This window comes from Mesoplodon mirus (assembly GCF_964341445.2).
Source record: "Mesoplodon mirus genome assembly, chromosome: 8".
NCBI classification, from domain to species: Eukaryota; Metazoa; Chordata; class Mammalia; order Artiodactyla; family Ziphiidae; genus Mesoplodon; species Mesoplodon mirus.
Genome location: NC_138984.1, coordinates 14,566,178 through 14,581,062, shown reverse-complemented (window position 1 = coordinate 14,581,062; position 14,885 = coordinate 14,566,178). Strand labels below are relative to the sequence as shown.

Below are 14,885 nucleotides of genomic sequence, written 5' to 3'. Positions count from 1 at the left end.
TGGGCCCAGGGGCCAAAAGGCATAAAAACATTACTTCAAACATAACACAAAAATATTAGTCTCTTTCCATCTCTGTTTTGGTTGTCTTACTGAAGCCGAGCATACAGCAAAGTGAGAAGCTGGTCTCTTGAAAGGAGGCCCGTTGTTTGACTGGAATTTCCTTTTGAGAGGTTATAAATATTGACGAGTCATAAATCTCTGACAGCTCATGGTAGCAGCTCACAGCACACACATTTACAGACCTGGGTGCAGGCTCTGGCACTGACACATACAAGTTGTATGAATAACCATGGACACCTGGGCAGCTCCACATTCTTCTTCACAACTGTCCGAGTGGGAATATTAGTATCTGTCCAACAAGCAAACATGAGGCTGGAGGAGGTAACACAGTGCCTCTCTCAACTGCAAACAAATACTAATGACGGTTGAGGTAACTTGCCTGTCCAGCACACTCTCTCAGTACTCCCTCCTCCCCTGACTGCAAGCTTGAACATGTGACTCAGAATCTGGCCAGTCATAGCATCCCATTCCCCTGACCACAGCCATTGGTCCAGGGAAAGACACATGACCCAACCTGAGCCAATCAGAGTGCCTCCATACGATTTTTCCCACTGGAACTGACAGGAAGCTCATCTTTCCTCTTTGATCCTAAGGCTGTAGGGAGATAAGCCTGAAGGTGCCTGCAGTCATGTCATGGTCCAGAGACAAGAGACATGAAGGGAGAGAAAAGAGGCCCAAGGTCCTGAGTCTCTAGTTCCAGTCACCTCCAAGGCCAAAGCACCTCCACCATGGCTCGGGCTCGGCAGCATAAGCCTGTAGTTCCCCCCATGCTCTCCGTGTTTCTGAGTCAGTTATTTTGATTGGGGTTTCTGCCCTTATAACCAAAAGATAAGACAGTAGTTAAAGCGCATATAATCCAATCAGTGACCAAATGCTCAATAAAAATAATTTCTTCCTAAGTGGATTCCTCAGTTAAAAAAAGAAAAAACGGGCTTCCCTGGTGGCGCAGTGGCTGAGAGTCCGCCTGCCGATGCAGGGGACACGGGTTCATGCCCCGGTCCGGGAAGATCCCACATGCCGCTGAGCAGCTGGGCCCGTGAGCCATGACCGCTGAGCCTACGCGTCCGGAGCCTGTGCTCCGCAACGGGAGAGGCCACAACAGTGAGAGGCCCGCGTACCGCAAAAAAAAAAAAAAAAAAAAAAAAAAAAAAAAAAAAAAAGAGAAAACTCTTTAGTAGAGGATGCAAACACTGCCATTTTCTATATAGCATTTTCGCAAAAGAAAGAAAGAAAAATCTATTTTCATTTGCAGTCACCGTATACATTTTCCAGTGGGCTTCGTATTTGGGGTTAAACTCTCCCGCATACCCACAACCACTTTCAAGATCTGGTCTATAAAAGCTTAGGCCAAAAACAAGTAGTTAATTTTTCTATAGCTGTATTAGTTGGCACTAAATGGAGCGGGTAAGGGAAGGGGGAGAAACTACTGATGCTGTTTTTAGTATGTTCTTAGAAATTCCCCAGGTTACCGGACTTCTCACTGCTGCAAGGTGGGGGAAGGCATCACAAAAACAAAACAAAATACATTCACCAAGATTTGCAGTCACTAGAAGAAATCCTTTCTGCATTTTCATAGGAGTTTTCCTGTTTTATATTAAGACCCCCAACTTTATCTTTCTCCCAAGAACTAACTGATAAAAATAGAAAGGCACAGTGGATTCCAATTATCTTTTGAGACAAAGGGCAAAGTCTGAGGTCAGACTGAAGCAGGAGCATGGGGTATTCCTCATCTGATCTTGAATTTGGGTGTCCACCCCAACCTTTGAAGGAATTCAAGGATGAAGTGGAGATGAAATGTTTGTCCACATGCATGAATGGAATTACAAATAGAGGATTGCTTAGGCTCAGTGGCCATCCCCATGCACAAAAAGAGTCGCAGAAGGAACGCCAACTTCTCTGGGCTGGGCTTCCATCCAGACCTAGAAATCTAACAGCCGAATAAGGGGAGAATCATTTACTGTGTAAATTGACTTGGCCCATTGGGTGAAAGGTAGAGTTTCTCAAAAGAGAAATAAAATTGTCCTAGTCTTGCAGTGTTCTTAGACAAACTGTGAACTTATAGATAAGAAATAACCTAAAGATGTAGTTTATTGCATTTCACTCCATTTCATACCTAAGGGTATTCTTTTTTAAACCCAATATTGATTTTTAGATCAGGCGTGCAATCTACTCACAAGGAAAGATGGTTTTGGAAAGAGAAGACGGGCACATTTATGGTTGGAAACAGTGGTTTACAAAGAAGATCCAAGTATATGGGACCCAATTTATTTAACGTTTTTATAAATGCCTCCAAGTGGGAATACAAACTAAATAAATCTTCATGTTGGGCCTCAATGCTATTTCTAAGTCCTGAAGAACCAAACTGAACATATATTTCTTAGGTTTAAAAGAGAGCGAAAATGAGAGAGAAGAATTTCATGTAGATAAACATAAAACAATGCATTTAAGAAAAAAATTAACCTAGGCCTGATATTTATGAGAAAGCTGGATCAGAAAGGAAAATAAGCCAAGAAGTTAAATTGTTTTTTTAAACAAGACAGCTTTGAGATCACTATTTCAACACACCCATTGTATAGGCAAGGAGATTAAGTTCTAGATAGTCAACCATGTAAATCGTTTGTGGCATAGCCCAGACCCTCTCCCAACCCAGGGCTCTTTCCACCAAACCTGGCTTAAGACATTAGCCAAAAAACTGCCCTGGCAAAAATTGAAAAACAAAACAAAATGAAAAACAAGGGTCAGCAAGAGGGCATGTATCACCCTCACCGAGAAGGTTAATGGAAATAAATCAGAAGGTATTCTCCTACCTTGTATAAACTGTGAAATACGAAGTACAGCCAGTGGACTTCAAGGAAGACAGAATGAAGCCAAAGAGGGTTCGGATGAGGGTAACTGAAGTGAACACAGACACAGAAGCACTTCTGTATTAGACTTCTGCTTTTTTCTAAGTAATGTTCTGTCTTAGAAGACATGGTTGATGAAAGATTTTTTTTTTTAGTGTGAAGATACATATTAAATGCAGAAGTACCCGGCACCAGGGGTAGAGGCCTGGGAGGAGAGCTCCTCTTTAAGCCCCAAAGACAAGCTCTCTTTCATAAAGTGTGCAGCCAACTTATGAAAAATATGAATATGGTTTAGTTCAACATCCATTAAATGCCTTTGGGTCACGCACCACTGCTGGTACGAATGAAACCAGAGCACAGGCATGAGTTCACGGCACTAAGAATCTGGTGGGTAGAGTATGTTGCTATGACACAGTAACCGCCATCAGAGAGGCACCCACTTGGTAGGATGTACATGTGTGTGCACATACCACACGTGTGCCACAGAGGACTGGGAGATACTGATCTTCAGGAAAGACTTTTTGGAACAGGTGATACTAGACATGAGTCTTGAAAAAGGGGAAGTTGGCCAGACAATGAATGCAGAAGATGGAGAAAGAGAATTCCAGGCAGAGGGCCCATAGGAGCCAAGGCGGGGAGCAAGGGCACCGACATGGTGTGAGAAGTCTGCAGGGAGTTCAGTTTTGCAAGAAAATAAAGTTTGCAGAAGGGTACAAGGCAGGGAGGTGGGAAAGGGTTGACGAAAGCTTGGACTCTGTCATTACAAATGGCCAGCAGTCTGGGGAGTTGCTAGGGAGGAGAGCAGGGCACTGTGGAAAGTTCCCTGGCTGAGTGCTGAGGACTTCTGGGACAGGACTGCCCAAAGGCAGCTGAGTGACCCTGGGGACATACTGTATGACTCTGGGCACCATGTGAAATGGGCTCCGCCATGTTCCAAGGGCTGAGGTCTTCTGGGGCAGCCCGTGCCTTGGGATGTGGAATCAACCCTGCCCCGTCTCCTTCCAGAGTGGTTATGAGGCAGTGGGAAGGTGGTGAGGTCTGTGGAAATGGTTTATAAACAGAAGAGACTGCATCTCAGTCAAAGTGAGATAACACTGGAATTACATATTAGCGACCCTCCTTATAGAGGTTCAAAAGCATCTTGAGAAATGCAGGTACATCACCTTAAGAAGTCAATAGAAAGCTCACCTTTCTATCTGAGATACCTAGCTTGTGATGCAACACAACTACTCCTTCAGAGTCGGGATCTGTCCCCAAGGCAAGAGGGAGGCACTGAGTTTTTATCAGGAGGGACGGAAGCAGATTCAGATTTGAGGGCCCTGAGGTAAGTGGCCCCAGAAGCAATGTGGCTGATGGTTTGAAAGGGGTGCAAAGCTAGTACAACAGACCAGGCAGGAAACGGTGCAGTCAGCCACTCAGCATTCCCGGGCTGCTGATGGTCCCCCAGCCTATGGTTAGAAGCCCACGGGAGCTAGGAAGCTGCTGTAAATGGGGACCATGGGTGCAAGGGGAAGCGGAAAGCAAGCAGCCTCCAGCATAGCCTGGCACTGGGAGCTCCATGCCAGCCAAGTGCTGCCACGTGGGAACGTAGGCCTCCTGTTCCAGGCCTCCTGATTTTTAAGAGGAGCTATAAATCCAAGTGATATCTTAACATTTCCAAATATTCACACGATTTTTGTATACTTGTGTTCAAGCCAGCAATACATCTGCCAGCTGGAATTGGCACACTGGCCACCATTTTGTCACTTCTGGGCTCTAAAGCAGGGCAGGGCCATGGTGACTAGAGCAGAGGTTTATGGGATTTCACAGCACGAGAAGCAGCAGGACTCGGTGGCTGGATGCGGGCAGCAGGCGGTCGCTGGAGAAGCCCAGCATCCCTGGGAGGGAGGCTCCTGCTTTAGCACCTTGGTAAACAGCCAAGTCACCAGCAAAAAAAAAAAAAAAGGACAAATTTTGGTCAAGGCTGAAGTAGGTATGGAGTGGGTGATGAGAACTAAAATCAGTTTTCGACTTACTGTGGGTTTTTCTGCCTAAAGGGCATAGACTGTAGGTAACTAGCTACAGGTACCAATCTGGGACTCACTTCATACTGGTGAAAGTGGAAGCTGTGGGAATGTGGTATCCCAACCATTCCGCATGAAGCTGAAGAGGGGTAAGAACAGAGCCCTGGGTCACCCCAGGAGGTAGTGGAGGTGCCAGGGTGGCAGAAGGCAAACCAGGAGGAGGTGGCAACTAGGGAAGGAGGAAAGCATCCATCAGAAAAAGAGGAAAGATCCGTATCCGATGCTGCAGAGAGGTCTAGAACACACGCTCACGATCACTCATGCAGGAGTTGTGGGGTCTTCTCCTACTTTGGGGAGTCTCTGGCCAGCTTGCAGAGAGTTAAGAAGAAAGGGAAGCCTGGGGAAGTGTTAACTCATTTAAGAAGCCTGGGAGACAGGTGGTGGCTGTAGGTGAGTTGGGTATGCATGGACAAGGCATTTTAAAAACACTGTTAAAAAAGAAAAGAGTTCACTGGGAGACATGAGGCACTGCCACAGGAAAGTCCTCTCTCTAACCTTCTCTAAGTCCCTGCCCCAACTTGATTTTTCTTCTATTATTCTGCCTTATTCCTATTTTATCAGAGCATAGTTAGGTTTCTTTGTGTCTGTTTGCTGCCACTGTTCCAAGAGAACAGTGACCTGCTATACTTAACATACACCAGGGCCTAGCAAAGTGCCTGGACACAACAGATGCTTAAGAAGATTTCTTGGATGTGGGTAAATCTGGAAAAGTCTGTAGGAAGGAAATGGGGTAGGACGTGGGGAGACTTCAACCCGGTGACCCTTACTTTCTCATTAGAGTGGGCCATGAAAGTCACCTGCCAAACTGGAAGGAGGGAAGGGAACAGATCTCTTGTGTTCGAGAAGAGTTGCCATGGGAGTACCAGTTTGCAACCTGGAAGGAAGGAGCCTGTGGTGCAGAGACACTGAGATGCTGATTTCAGAAGCTGAGCATCTCTGGGTGAGGGCAAGACTTGGATGTAGAGGACCCAGTAGCTGGAGTGGGTGGAGGTCACTGGAGTCGAGATGGTTAAGGAAGCAGGAATCGGACTACATGGACTGTGGGACTAGGGGAGGAGAGAAAGCCCACGGGCCAAAGTCTCCCATGCTGTGGGAGAGTGACTGGCTGGCAGAGAACGGCCACAGAGAAGTGTAGCCGGGACCTGGCTAGGTCACCACTCGTTTCCCACTCTGCCACCTCAAACAATCTCTGACTAGTGTTTAATCACTCGTGTGGAACTGAAAATTACTGTCCTTTGGAGACAATCATTTCTGTGCTTTTCAAATTACACTAATATGTGAAGCTCATGGGAGGCAGAAATTTTCTGCATAGATTCATTTTTTTAAAGAATAAGAGATAGGTGACATCTTGATGACCTTCAGTAATTGCCCTGCACTGTACAATATTTTTGAACATGATTTTAAGAAAGCCTCAAAACTTGGGGTTGAGAGAAGCCTTCGATGGTTTAGGCTAACACCTTCATTTGCATAGCTGAAGAAAATTTTTTGCTGAAATACTGCAAACAGCACATACTTACTGATTTAGATATGCAGTCAGCATTGAAAGTACCTTCAATTTTTGAAGTGTGCTTTAGATATACAAATTAGCAATGCTTACATTTTTCCCCCAGTTATCTGTGTTCAACTTTCCGATATAAAATCTCCGAAGCATAAAATTATCACGTAAATTGTTCCTGAACAGTTCAGAGGAGCAAACTGCTTCCTGGATTGAAAGAGGAAGTCAAACCTTCAAACAGCTTTTTATGTTGATGCTAAATATAAATAATATAAATATAAAAACGTTCCCTGCGAAGTAGTCAAAGCAAGACACAGAAGCATTCGAGATTTCTCAAGAGAGACACACACGAAGACTATTTTTCGCTCATTAAAACACTAAAACCTTCAATAGCATCTTCCATAATACCTGAAGGTGGAGTGCTGTCTTATGTAATAGAAGCCTTCCCTCCGCACTCAGTTTGTAGGCAAATTAAACACCTAATTCCGCCCAGAATTTCTGAGTACCTTCACCTTATCTGTAGGCACTGATCAGCATTGCAATTCCCATTTCTACAGACGATGAAAATGGCAAAGATCAGCTCCATGAGGTTACATCGGTTGCCAGAAGCCAATTTAAAGGTTCTCCCCCAAACCACCGGTTACCCCCAGCCCGCTCAGGCAGCGGTAACAAGTAGGAAGGAGTCCGTTTGTCTTTCGCGAACAGGCGGCGCACACGCAAAGTACGGGGTAGGGGACGCCCGCGAGTACCTGGGTGCCCCAGGTTCAGGGTCACGGGCGCCCGCTAGGATGGACCGGCGGCAGCAGCAGACACGCTGGCCCCAGGACTCCCGGCCGCGCGGACACCTGGCCCGCCAGCGCGGCCCCTCCGCGCCCCGCCCGGGTCCTATTCGGGCTCCCCGCGGGCCGGGCACGGGTGCCGGGCGCGCACTCAGCTTTGACCGAGGCAGCCCGGCTGAGGGAGGCTGAGAAAGTTCCTCCTCCTCGACACCGGCGCCCCCGGCCCCGCTGGCCCCGCAGCCTCCCGGCCCGGCGCAAGATCGCCGCGCGGAGCCGGCGGCGCGCCGAGCCCCGGGACCGTCCCCGGCGCGGCGGGCAGCGCCTGCCGCGCCCCTCCCGCCCCGGGAGCCCGGGATCGGTCGCGGGGCGCGCAGCCTGTACTCACCGCCCCTCGCTCGGGATCCCCAGGTGGCGGCCGCGGAGCGCGGCGCGGCTCGAGCCGGAGCCGGGTGTCGGCGGGGCGGGGGGAGTCGGAGGAGGAAGAGCGGCAGCGGCGGCGGCGGCGGCGGCGGCGGCGGCGAGGAGGGGCAGCGGAGGAAAGAGGCGGCGACGCCTGCACACGCCGCGCAGCCCAAGCAGCCCGGCAGTCCTACAGCGCTAGCGGGCCGGCCCCGGCGGCGGGGGCTTTATCGCGGCGCGCTCGGCCCCCGCCCCTTCCTGCTGCCCCCGCCCCCGGCCCGCCCCGCCCCGCCTTCCCGCCGCCTCCTTTGTGTGCCAGCGGCCGCCGCGTCCCCGCGCCCGCACTCCGGGGCGCCCCCGCTCCCGCCGCCGTCCCGCCGAGGCCGCCCCCCGCGGGTCCCCGTCCCGGGGCTGCGCCCAGAAAGAGCCGGGAGACGCGCCGACCCCGAGTTGCGGCACCAGCCCGGCCTGAGGTGCACGTGGGTCGCCGGGCTCGGAGGCGTGGGGGGGGGCGAGGGGGGAGGTGTGGGAGGGGCAGGGACCCAAGGGCTCGCGGCGCGTCCCTGGGACTCAGGGCTAGTCGGCTGGGCTGCCCCCCTCCCCGGGAGAAACAGGGGGACGCCCCGGGACAGTGCCTACCGGTCCGGGTGATGGGGATAACGGTGCCAGGTCGCGGCCGGGGAGGGATAGATCACCCCTCGAACCGCTTCGCCGGATGCCCCAGAGCCGACTTCTCCCGGCCTCGCGAACAGAGGAGCCGCAGCAGGTCGCCTTAGGCAAAAGGCAGATCAGGGGATCCAGAAAACTGGATTCCTGGTTGCGGTGACAGCGTGAGGTACCCCGCAGAGACCTGGGAATCCGGCCCTTCCCAACCGGTTACTACAGCCGATGGGACCTCGTGCGCCGCAGAGAAGCACAGACCCCAGAGGCTGGCGGCAAATTACCGTCCTACTCCCAGCTGCATGACCCAGATCTCCCGTATGCGGCCCGCCTTTGCATCAGCTTAGTTTTGTAGGTACCCAACTTTAATGGCATAATTTATGTTGCCCTTAGACAGTGCAGACCCCTCACCAGCAGGCCCACGGCCCCGACTGTGAGAAAGAAATATGGTAAATCTCCTAAAACACAGCCTTGAATTAAGCTTGCATCTACTCATTAGAGCAACTTGGAATCTTGGAAGGGTATTCACAGCCTCTCATATAGGGAAACATGCTATGGGAGTTTGGGCCCTAAAATTAAAAGGAAACACAGTCCACAAAAAGAAAACCCATTTCATTGCTTTACACTCATGCCCAGTATTCATAGTCAGTTACAGGCAGGATAAAAATCCTTCTTCCTTGTTGTTCCCTCTGCCTGAAATGCTTTGTTTCTCCCCACCATCTTCCTGATGACTGCTTCCTTTTACTTCAGGTCAACAACTCAAATGTCACCTTCTCTAGAAACCCTTTCCTGGTCACTTGAGCTAAAGTCACCCGCCTTTCTCCAACCCATGATGTTCTTCATAGTCCTCATCATGATTTGATTTTTTTTTTTTACTTGTTTCTTGACTAGTTTTTTCCACACTTCCTCATTAGAATGTATGCTCCCAGAAAGGAAGGAAGAGAAACCAGTTGAATGTGGTTTCTAACTCACCTGGTTCCTAGTGCCTGGAGCCATACTCCACCTATAGTCTTTGCTCAAGAAATATTTGTGGACAAGTGCCAAGTGACTGTTAACATGGTAAGGACTGCTCCAGGGACAGTGTTATCATTTGGTCTCATCTGGGAAGGCAAGCTGGAGCTGGGAAGAATGCGGTGGGGATGGGAGAAGCTACAGAAGAAAGCCCAGAGGTGGGACTGAGCTTGGTGTGTTTGAGAAGCTAGGATCAGTGTCTTCCAGATGGAAGGGAGTCATTCAGGGGACTAGTGGAGAAACAAACTGTTATAGAACCAAGAAGTGGGTGAAGCCAGGTTATGAAAGCCTGCCCGATTCCCTGCATCCACTTCTATCTTTATCACTTTTTAAAATTGAACATTTTTATTGAGATAATTGTAGGTTCACATGCAGGTGTAGGAAATAACACAGAGAGGTCCCTTGTATGCTTTGTCCAGTTTGCCCCAAGGGTAGCATTTTGCAAAACTACTGTGTAATATCACAATCAGTATATCAACATGTATACATTGATTCATGTCTCAAACACTTTGGGTAATTATTTGCCATTTTAAATTTTTAGTAAAGTTACTCTAAAATTTTGAAAGAAATGAACAAATATTATTTTTTATAAATTTATTTATTTTATTTATTTATTTTTGGCTGCATTGGGTCTTTGTTGCTGCGCTCAGGCTTTCTCTAGCTGTGGAGAGCGAGGGCTACTCTTCGTTGCCTTGCACGGCCTTCTTGTTGCAGTGGCTTCTCGTTGTGGAGCACGGGCTCTAGGGCGCATGGGCTTCAGTAGTTGCAGCACGTGGGCTTAGTAGTTGTGGCTCGCGGACTCTAGAGCACAGGCTCAGTAGTTGTGGCACATGGGCTTATTAGTTGCTTTGCGACATGTGGGATCTTCCTGGACCAGGACTCAAACCCATGTTCCCTGCATGGGCAGGCAGATTCTTAACCACTGTGCCACCAGGGAAGCTCAGAAATTAACAAATATTATGTTAAAGAAGTGTTTCGGTCTCTTGTTTTAATGGAACCAACTTTTTCTTTCTTTTTTTTTTTTTTTTTTTGGCTGTATGCGGGCCTCTCACTGTTGTGGCCTCTCCCGTTGTGGAGCACAGGCTCCGGACGCGCAGGCTCAGCGGCCATGGCTTACGGGCCCAGCCGCTCCATGGTATGTGGGATCCTCCTGGACCAGGACACAAACCCGTGTCCCCTGCATGGGCAGGCGGACTCTCAACCACTGCGCCACCAGGGAAGCCCGGAACCAACTTTTTTTTAAATGGGAAGAATGTTTTATTTTCCCAGTTAGAGCATAATGAGGGTCCAGATTCTTCATCTGTAAAAGACAGTCAGAAATATTTGGGACTTACCTCTGACTGTTCACTTCCCTGCCCTACCCAGTACTGTTGAAGGAACATTTTGAGCAATACTGTACATGACTTGTCAATTCTGAAATCAGACAGGATGCAGTGTTAACTAATATGCTAAACTATGCCTAACCACTAATGGGCCTTTCTCTCTCCTTGGACATTGGATGGGACTGCCACTGCGTGTCTCCCAGAGGGAAGTGATTCAAGACAAAGACCCATTCTGCCAGTGGGCTATGCTGGGAATACCAACTATGCTTGTTACAGAATGTGCACGGTGACTGCTGACCGGCCTTCCCTATGCCAGCAAGAGGGTACAAAAGCAATCTCCCAAGCATTCCACGACATTCAAGTGACCAGGCACTTTGACCCCCATCATTAGGGGCTGCCCCAAAGAAGCTGTGTTCCTACCTCACTTGGTGCCCCAAGTGGCAGTTCAGACACCAGAGGGTGTATGACCCTTGTTGAAATGGATTTGTCGTAGGTGTGCGCTTTCAATTGGCGTTTCCCTCCTGTCTTGTTTGAGAAATCCAAATTGTTTAACGCTCCTACCTGCTTCTTTTTTTTACAACTTCACATTCACAGCAGAATTTCATTTTGTCCTTCAATTGTGTGGCTTGCCTTAATCCTCTGATAGAGCTTTAAATGGTTTATTCCTGAATTTTTTTTTTTAAGTGACCTGGAGTTTAGCCAGCTCCAGCCAGTCTCTGAGTTTGGCTTTGTGTCCATAAGCCGCAGTTGGGAGAAACGCAAGAAATGCCCAAACAGAATAAAACAAATGATCTATTTAGTCTCATTTCCTCTCTTGGAAGAGGTCCAGCTTTGAGTGCTTTGGAAGAAGATGAAAATCCCCCCACCCCACCCCCACTGCTCCCTCATACACCCAAACAGTATGACCTTGTATTTAAGTAAAAGCTATCCTTACCTCCCAATGGGTGATGATGTTTTGTCTGGAAGAGCTACTGATGTTTCTATAATAAGATAATAATAGTTGCTCCTCTCCTATCTAACCCCTATTTAAAATGCATTTCACCACAAGACGACTTGTTACACAACTTTATAGATGCAAATGCTGTTTCGTAAGGTTGTTTCAACCAGGGGAAAGGAGACTGGTTATAACAGTTCACTTAGACAATTAGTTTCTGGGACTGTTGCGTTGGTATGATTTTTTTTTTTTTAAGCTTATAATAGGTATTTTTTGTCTTTTTATTTCCCTTTCAAGTTGGCTTTCAAGTAAATCCAGTTTCCTCTTTCTGTAACTTCTGAAACAGATTCAACCAGAGCATCAGTTCACACTTTCCCACTATCATCGCTCCTTTTCACCAAGGGCTTCAGAGAAAAGACGTCAGTAAGTGCTGGGCTGAGGATTATTTTCTACTTATATTTGACCAAAGAAGATGGGAAGCCCTCGGTGCTGAGGATCATTGTGATACTGACCCCTTCAAAGAACAACCCAGCTCTTCCTCCTTTTACCACCAAACATGGATGCCGCCTCCTTTTTTTTTTTTTTTTTGCAGTACGTGGACCTCTCACTGTTGTGGTCTCTCCCATTGCGGAGCACAGGCTCTGGACGCGCAGGCTCAGCGGCCATGGCTCACAGGCCCAGCCGCTCCGCGGCATGTGGGATCCTCCCGGACCGGGGCACGAACCCGTGTCCCCTGCATCGGCAGGCGGACTCTCAACCACTGTGCCACCAGGGAAGCCCGCCTCCCTTTCTTTTATACTCTCTCTGCCCTCGCTTCTTACCTGCGTCACTGTGTCTCCTCCCTCTCTCTCTTCCTCCACCCCACCCGCCCCCTGTCTCTCTCAAAGGTTACCAATAACTTCCAATGCCAACCCCAGTGGTTTTTCATCATTCTTTATCACCCTTGATCTCTTGGCAGCATATAACTCTGGTGTTTTGCCCATTTTTGAAATTCCTTTGCCTGTTTTCTCTCTTCTCCAATTCCTTAGCCAGCCTTTATCTTTCCCTCATCAAATCCTCTGCCTCCCACATGTGGGTGCTGTATTATTGTCTGCCCTCAGCTCTCTCCTCTCCTTCACACACTCCCTCCCAGTGGAGTGACCATTGATTGGTTTGTGGCCACCCAGCATCTATTCTCTGTCTTTTGATTGCCAGGTCTGTTTTCCTTTGGAGAATCACTTCTCCTGCTTTATGTCACCCTGTTGGGAATGGATGACAAGGTGTCTTTACTTCTTCTAGCCAAGGGATGGGCATATGACCAAGCTCACTGGATTCCCTTCCAGGACTTTGAATACTTGAAGGGAATGGGGAAAGTTGCTGGAGCTGACTCATCCTAGCTTGATAAGATTGTTTATGAATTCTTCCCATCTGGATCCCCAGAACCACCCTGCCTCTTCTGAGTAGAAGTCCACGCTGGACTCTTTTCTAGCCAGATTTGGTTTCTGTTGCTTGTAATCAAGAATCTTTAACAGATAATCCTAGATGCATGTAACTCTGCTTAGTTCTGGATGAGTTCCAAGGCTGTATTTACAGATGGCCTTGACCCCTGTTCAAGTTCCTACTCACATATCTCCAAATGCTTGGCAGATACTTCTACGTAATATCCCACTGTCAGGGACTTCCCTCGTGGTCCACTGGGTAAGACTCCATGCTCCCAACGCAGGGGGCCCGGGTTCGATCCCTGGTCAGGGAACTAGATCCCGCATGCATGCCACAACTAAGACGTCAGCATGCAGCAACTAAAAGAACCTGTGTGCGCAACGAAGATCCCGCGCGATAAAACTAAGACCCAGTGCAGCCCAAATAAACAAATAAATGAATGAATAAATAAATAAATATTCCACCATCACCTCCTACCTAACAAGTCTAAAGCAATTTATTATCTCCTTCCTGAAGCAGTTCTTCCTCCTGAACTCCATAAGGATTTTAGAGGGATGAGTGCCGCCTCAGTCACTGAAACCAGAAAGATGGGAATGAGTTCTGACGACTCCTCTTCCCTTTATCCTATATCCAGCCATTGCCTGGTGCTATTAATAGTTCCTTGCCTAAGTCCCTCTTATTCATCCCTTTCCTATTTTTTTTTTTCAGATTAGTTCAGACCCTTATCACTTCATCCCTGGACCACTGCAGTATACCCTAACCATTCTTTCAGCTTCCAGATTCTATCCACCACTGCCAGCTTAATCTTTCTAAGGCACTGCTTCAGTTATGCCACTCCAACGCTTAAAATAATGTCATGTTTATCATTAATGTCTGAATTCATTGGCTTAGGCAGTCTTTTGTAGAGGTTGGGGTCACAGGTTCTGGAGTTAGATTGCCTGTATTCAAGTACCAGCCTCATCACTACATAATTTTTTTTTCAATTAACTAAACCTCTGAGCCTCAGTTTCCTTATCAGTAAAATGGGGGATACTAGTCGTATAACCTACATATAGAGTTATGTAACAATTAGTTAATCTGTGAAAAGGGTTTAGCTGAATGTAAATAGTAGGTGCTCAATAAAAAATTATGACAGTGAAAGCTCTCCACAGTCTAACTCTAACCTACCTTGCTAGCCTTGTCCTCTCATTTTCTCTAATATGTTCATAAAGGCTTTACCAACCAGGATTACTCATCAACATTTCTATTGTATTTTTCTACTATTGTGCCATTGTTTAAACCATTCTGCCCCAAATACCCCTTCTTTCACTCCACCTGTATCAATATCTAGTCTTGTATTATAAACTATCCCAATTTTAATGGCTTAAAGTACCTATTTTATTTGTTCATGATTTTATGGGTTGGCTGGGCAGGGTTCAGCTGGGATGGTTCATCTCTGATTCACCCAATGTTGTCTGACCTGCACAGCTGCAGGATTCAAGATGGCTCCACTCCCATGTGTGAACCCTGAGCAGGCGTGGCTGGAACTCTGTTTTCTCTTTGATCCATTTTTTTCATCTTTATGGGCCTTTTCCCCCCTTGTCATATTTCAAACTGAGAGGCTTCTCTCTGCATTGGTTTTCCAACAATACACAGATTGCCTTTTTGTTTGTTTGTTTTAAAATTTTTGTTGAAGTATAATTTACATAGCCACTGTTTTATTTATTTATTTATATTTCAGCCACACCATGCAGCATACAGGATCTTAGTTCCCCAACTAGGGATCAAACCCATGCCCCCTTCATTGGGAGCACAATGTCTTAACCACTGGACCACCAGGGAAGTCCCTACACAGACTTCTTTACAGGATAGCTCAAGACTCTGAGAGGGTAAAACCAGAACTTGCAAGACCTCTTAAGGA

At 47.8% G+C, this 14,885-nt stretch overlaps 1 protein-coding gene and 1 long non-coding RNA gene across 3 annotated transcripts in view; one reads left to right on the top strand and one right to left on the bottom strand.

Moving 5' to 3' along the window:
- Nucleotides 1-7,860, bottom strand: part of SERPINE2 (serpin family E member 2) — a 75,234-nt gene extending 67,374 nt beyond the window's left edge. The window contains exon 1 of the mRNA XM_082631255.1: nt 7,626-7,860. The gene's annotated coding sequence lies outside the window, so the exon portion shown is untranslated. The remainder of the gene's footprint in view (nt 1-7,625) is intronic.
- Nucleotides 7,861-7,969: 109 nt separating this feature from the next.
- On the top strand, nt 7,970-14,557 carry LOC309809098. Of its 2 annotated transcripts, none has more exons than XR_014294805.1 (4): nt 7,970-8,112; nt 9,214-9,358; nt 10,836-11,125; nt 11,913-14,557. It is a non-coding gene; the product is annotated as an uncharacterized lncRNA (long non-coding RNA). The 2 variants fall into 2 exon arrangements; XR_014294806.1 differs by lacking the exon at nt 7,970-8,112 and adding an exon at nt 8,188-8,650.
- The last annotated feature ends 328 nt before the right edge of the window (nt 14,558-14,885 follow it).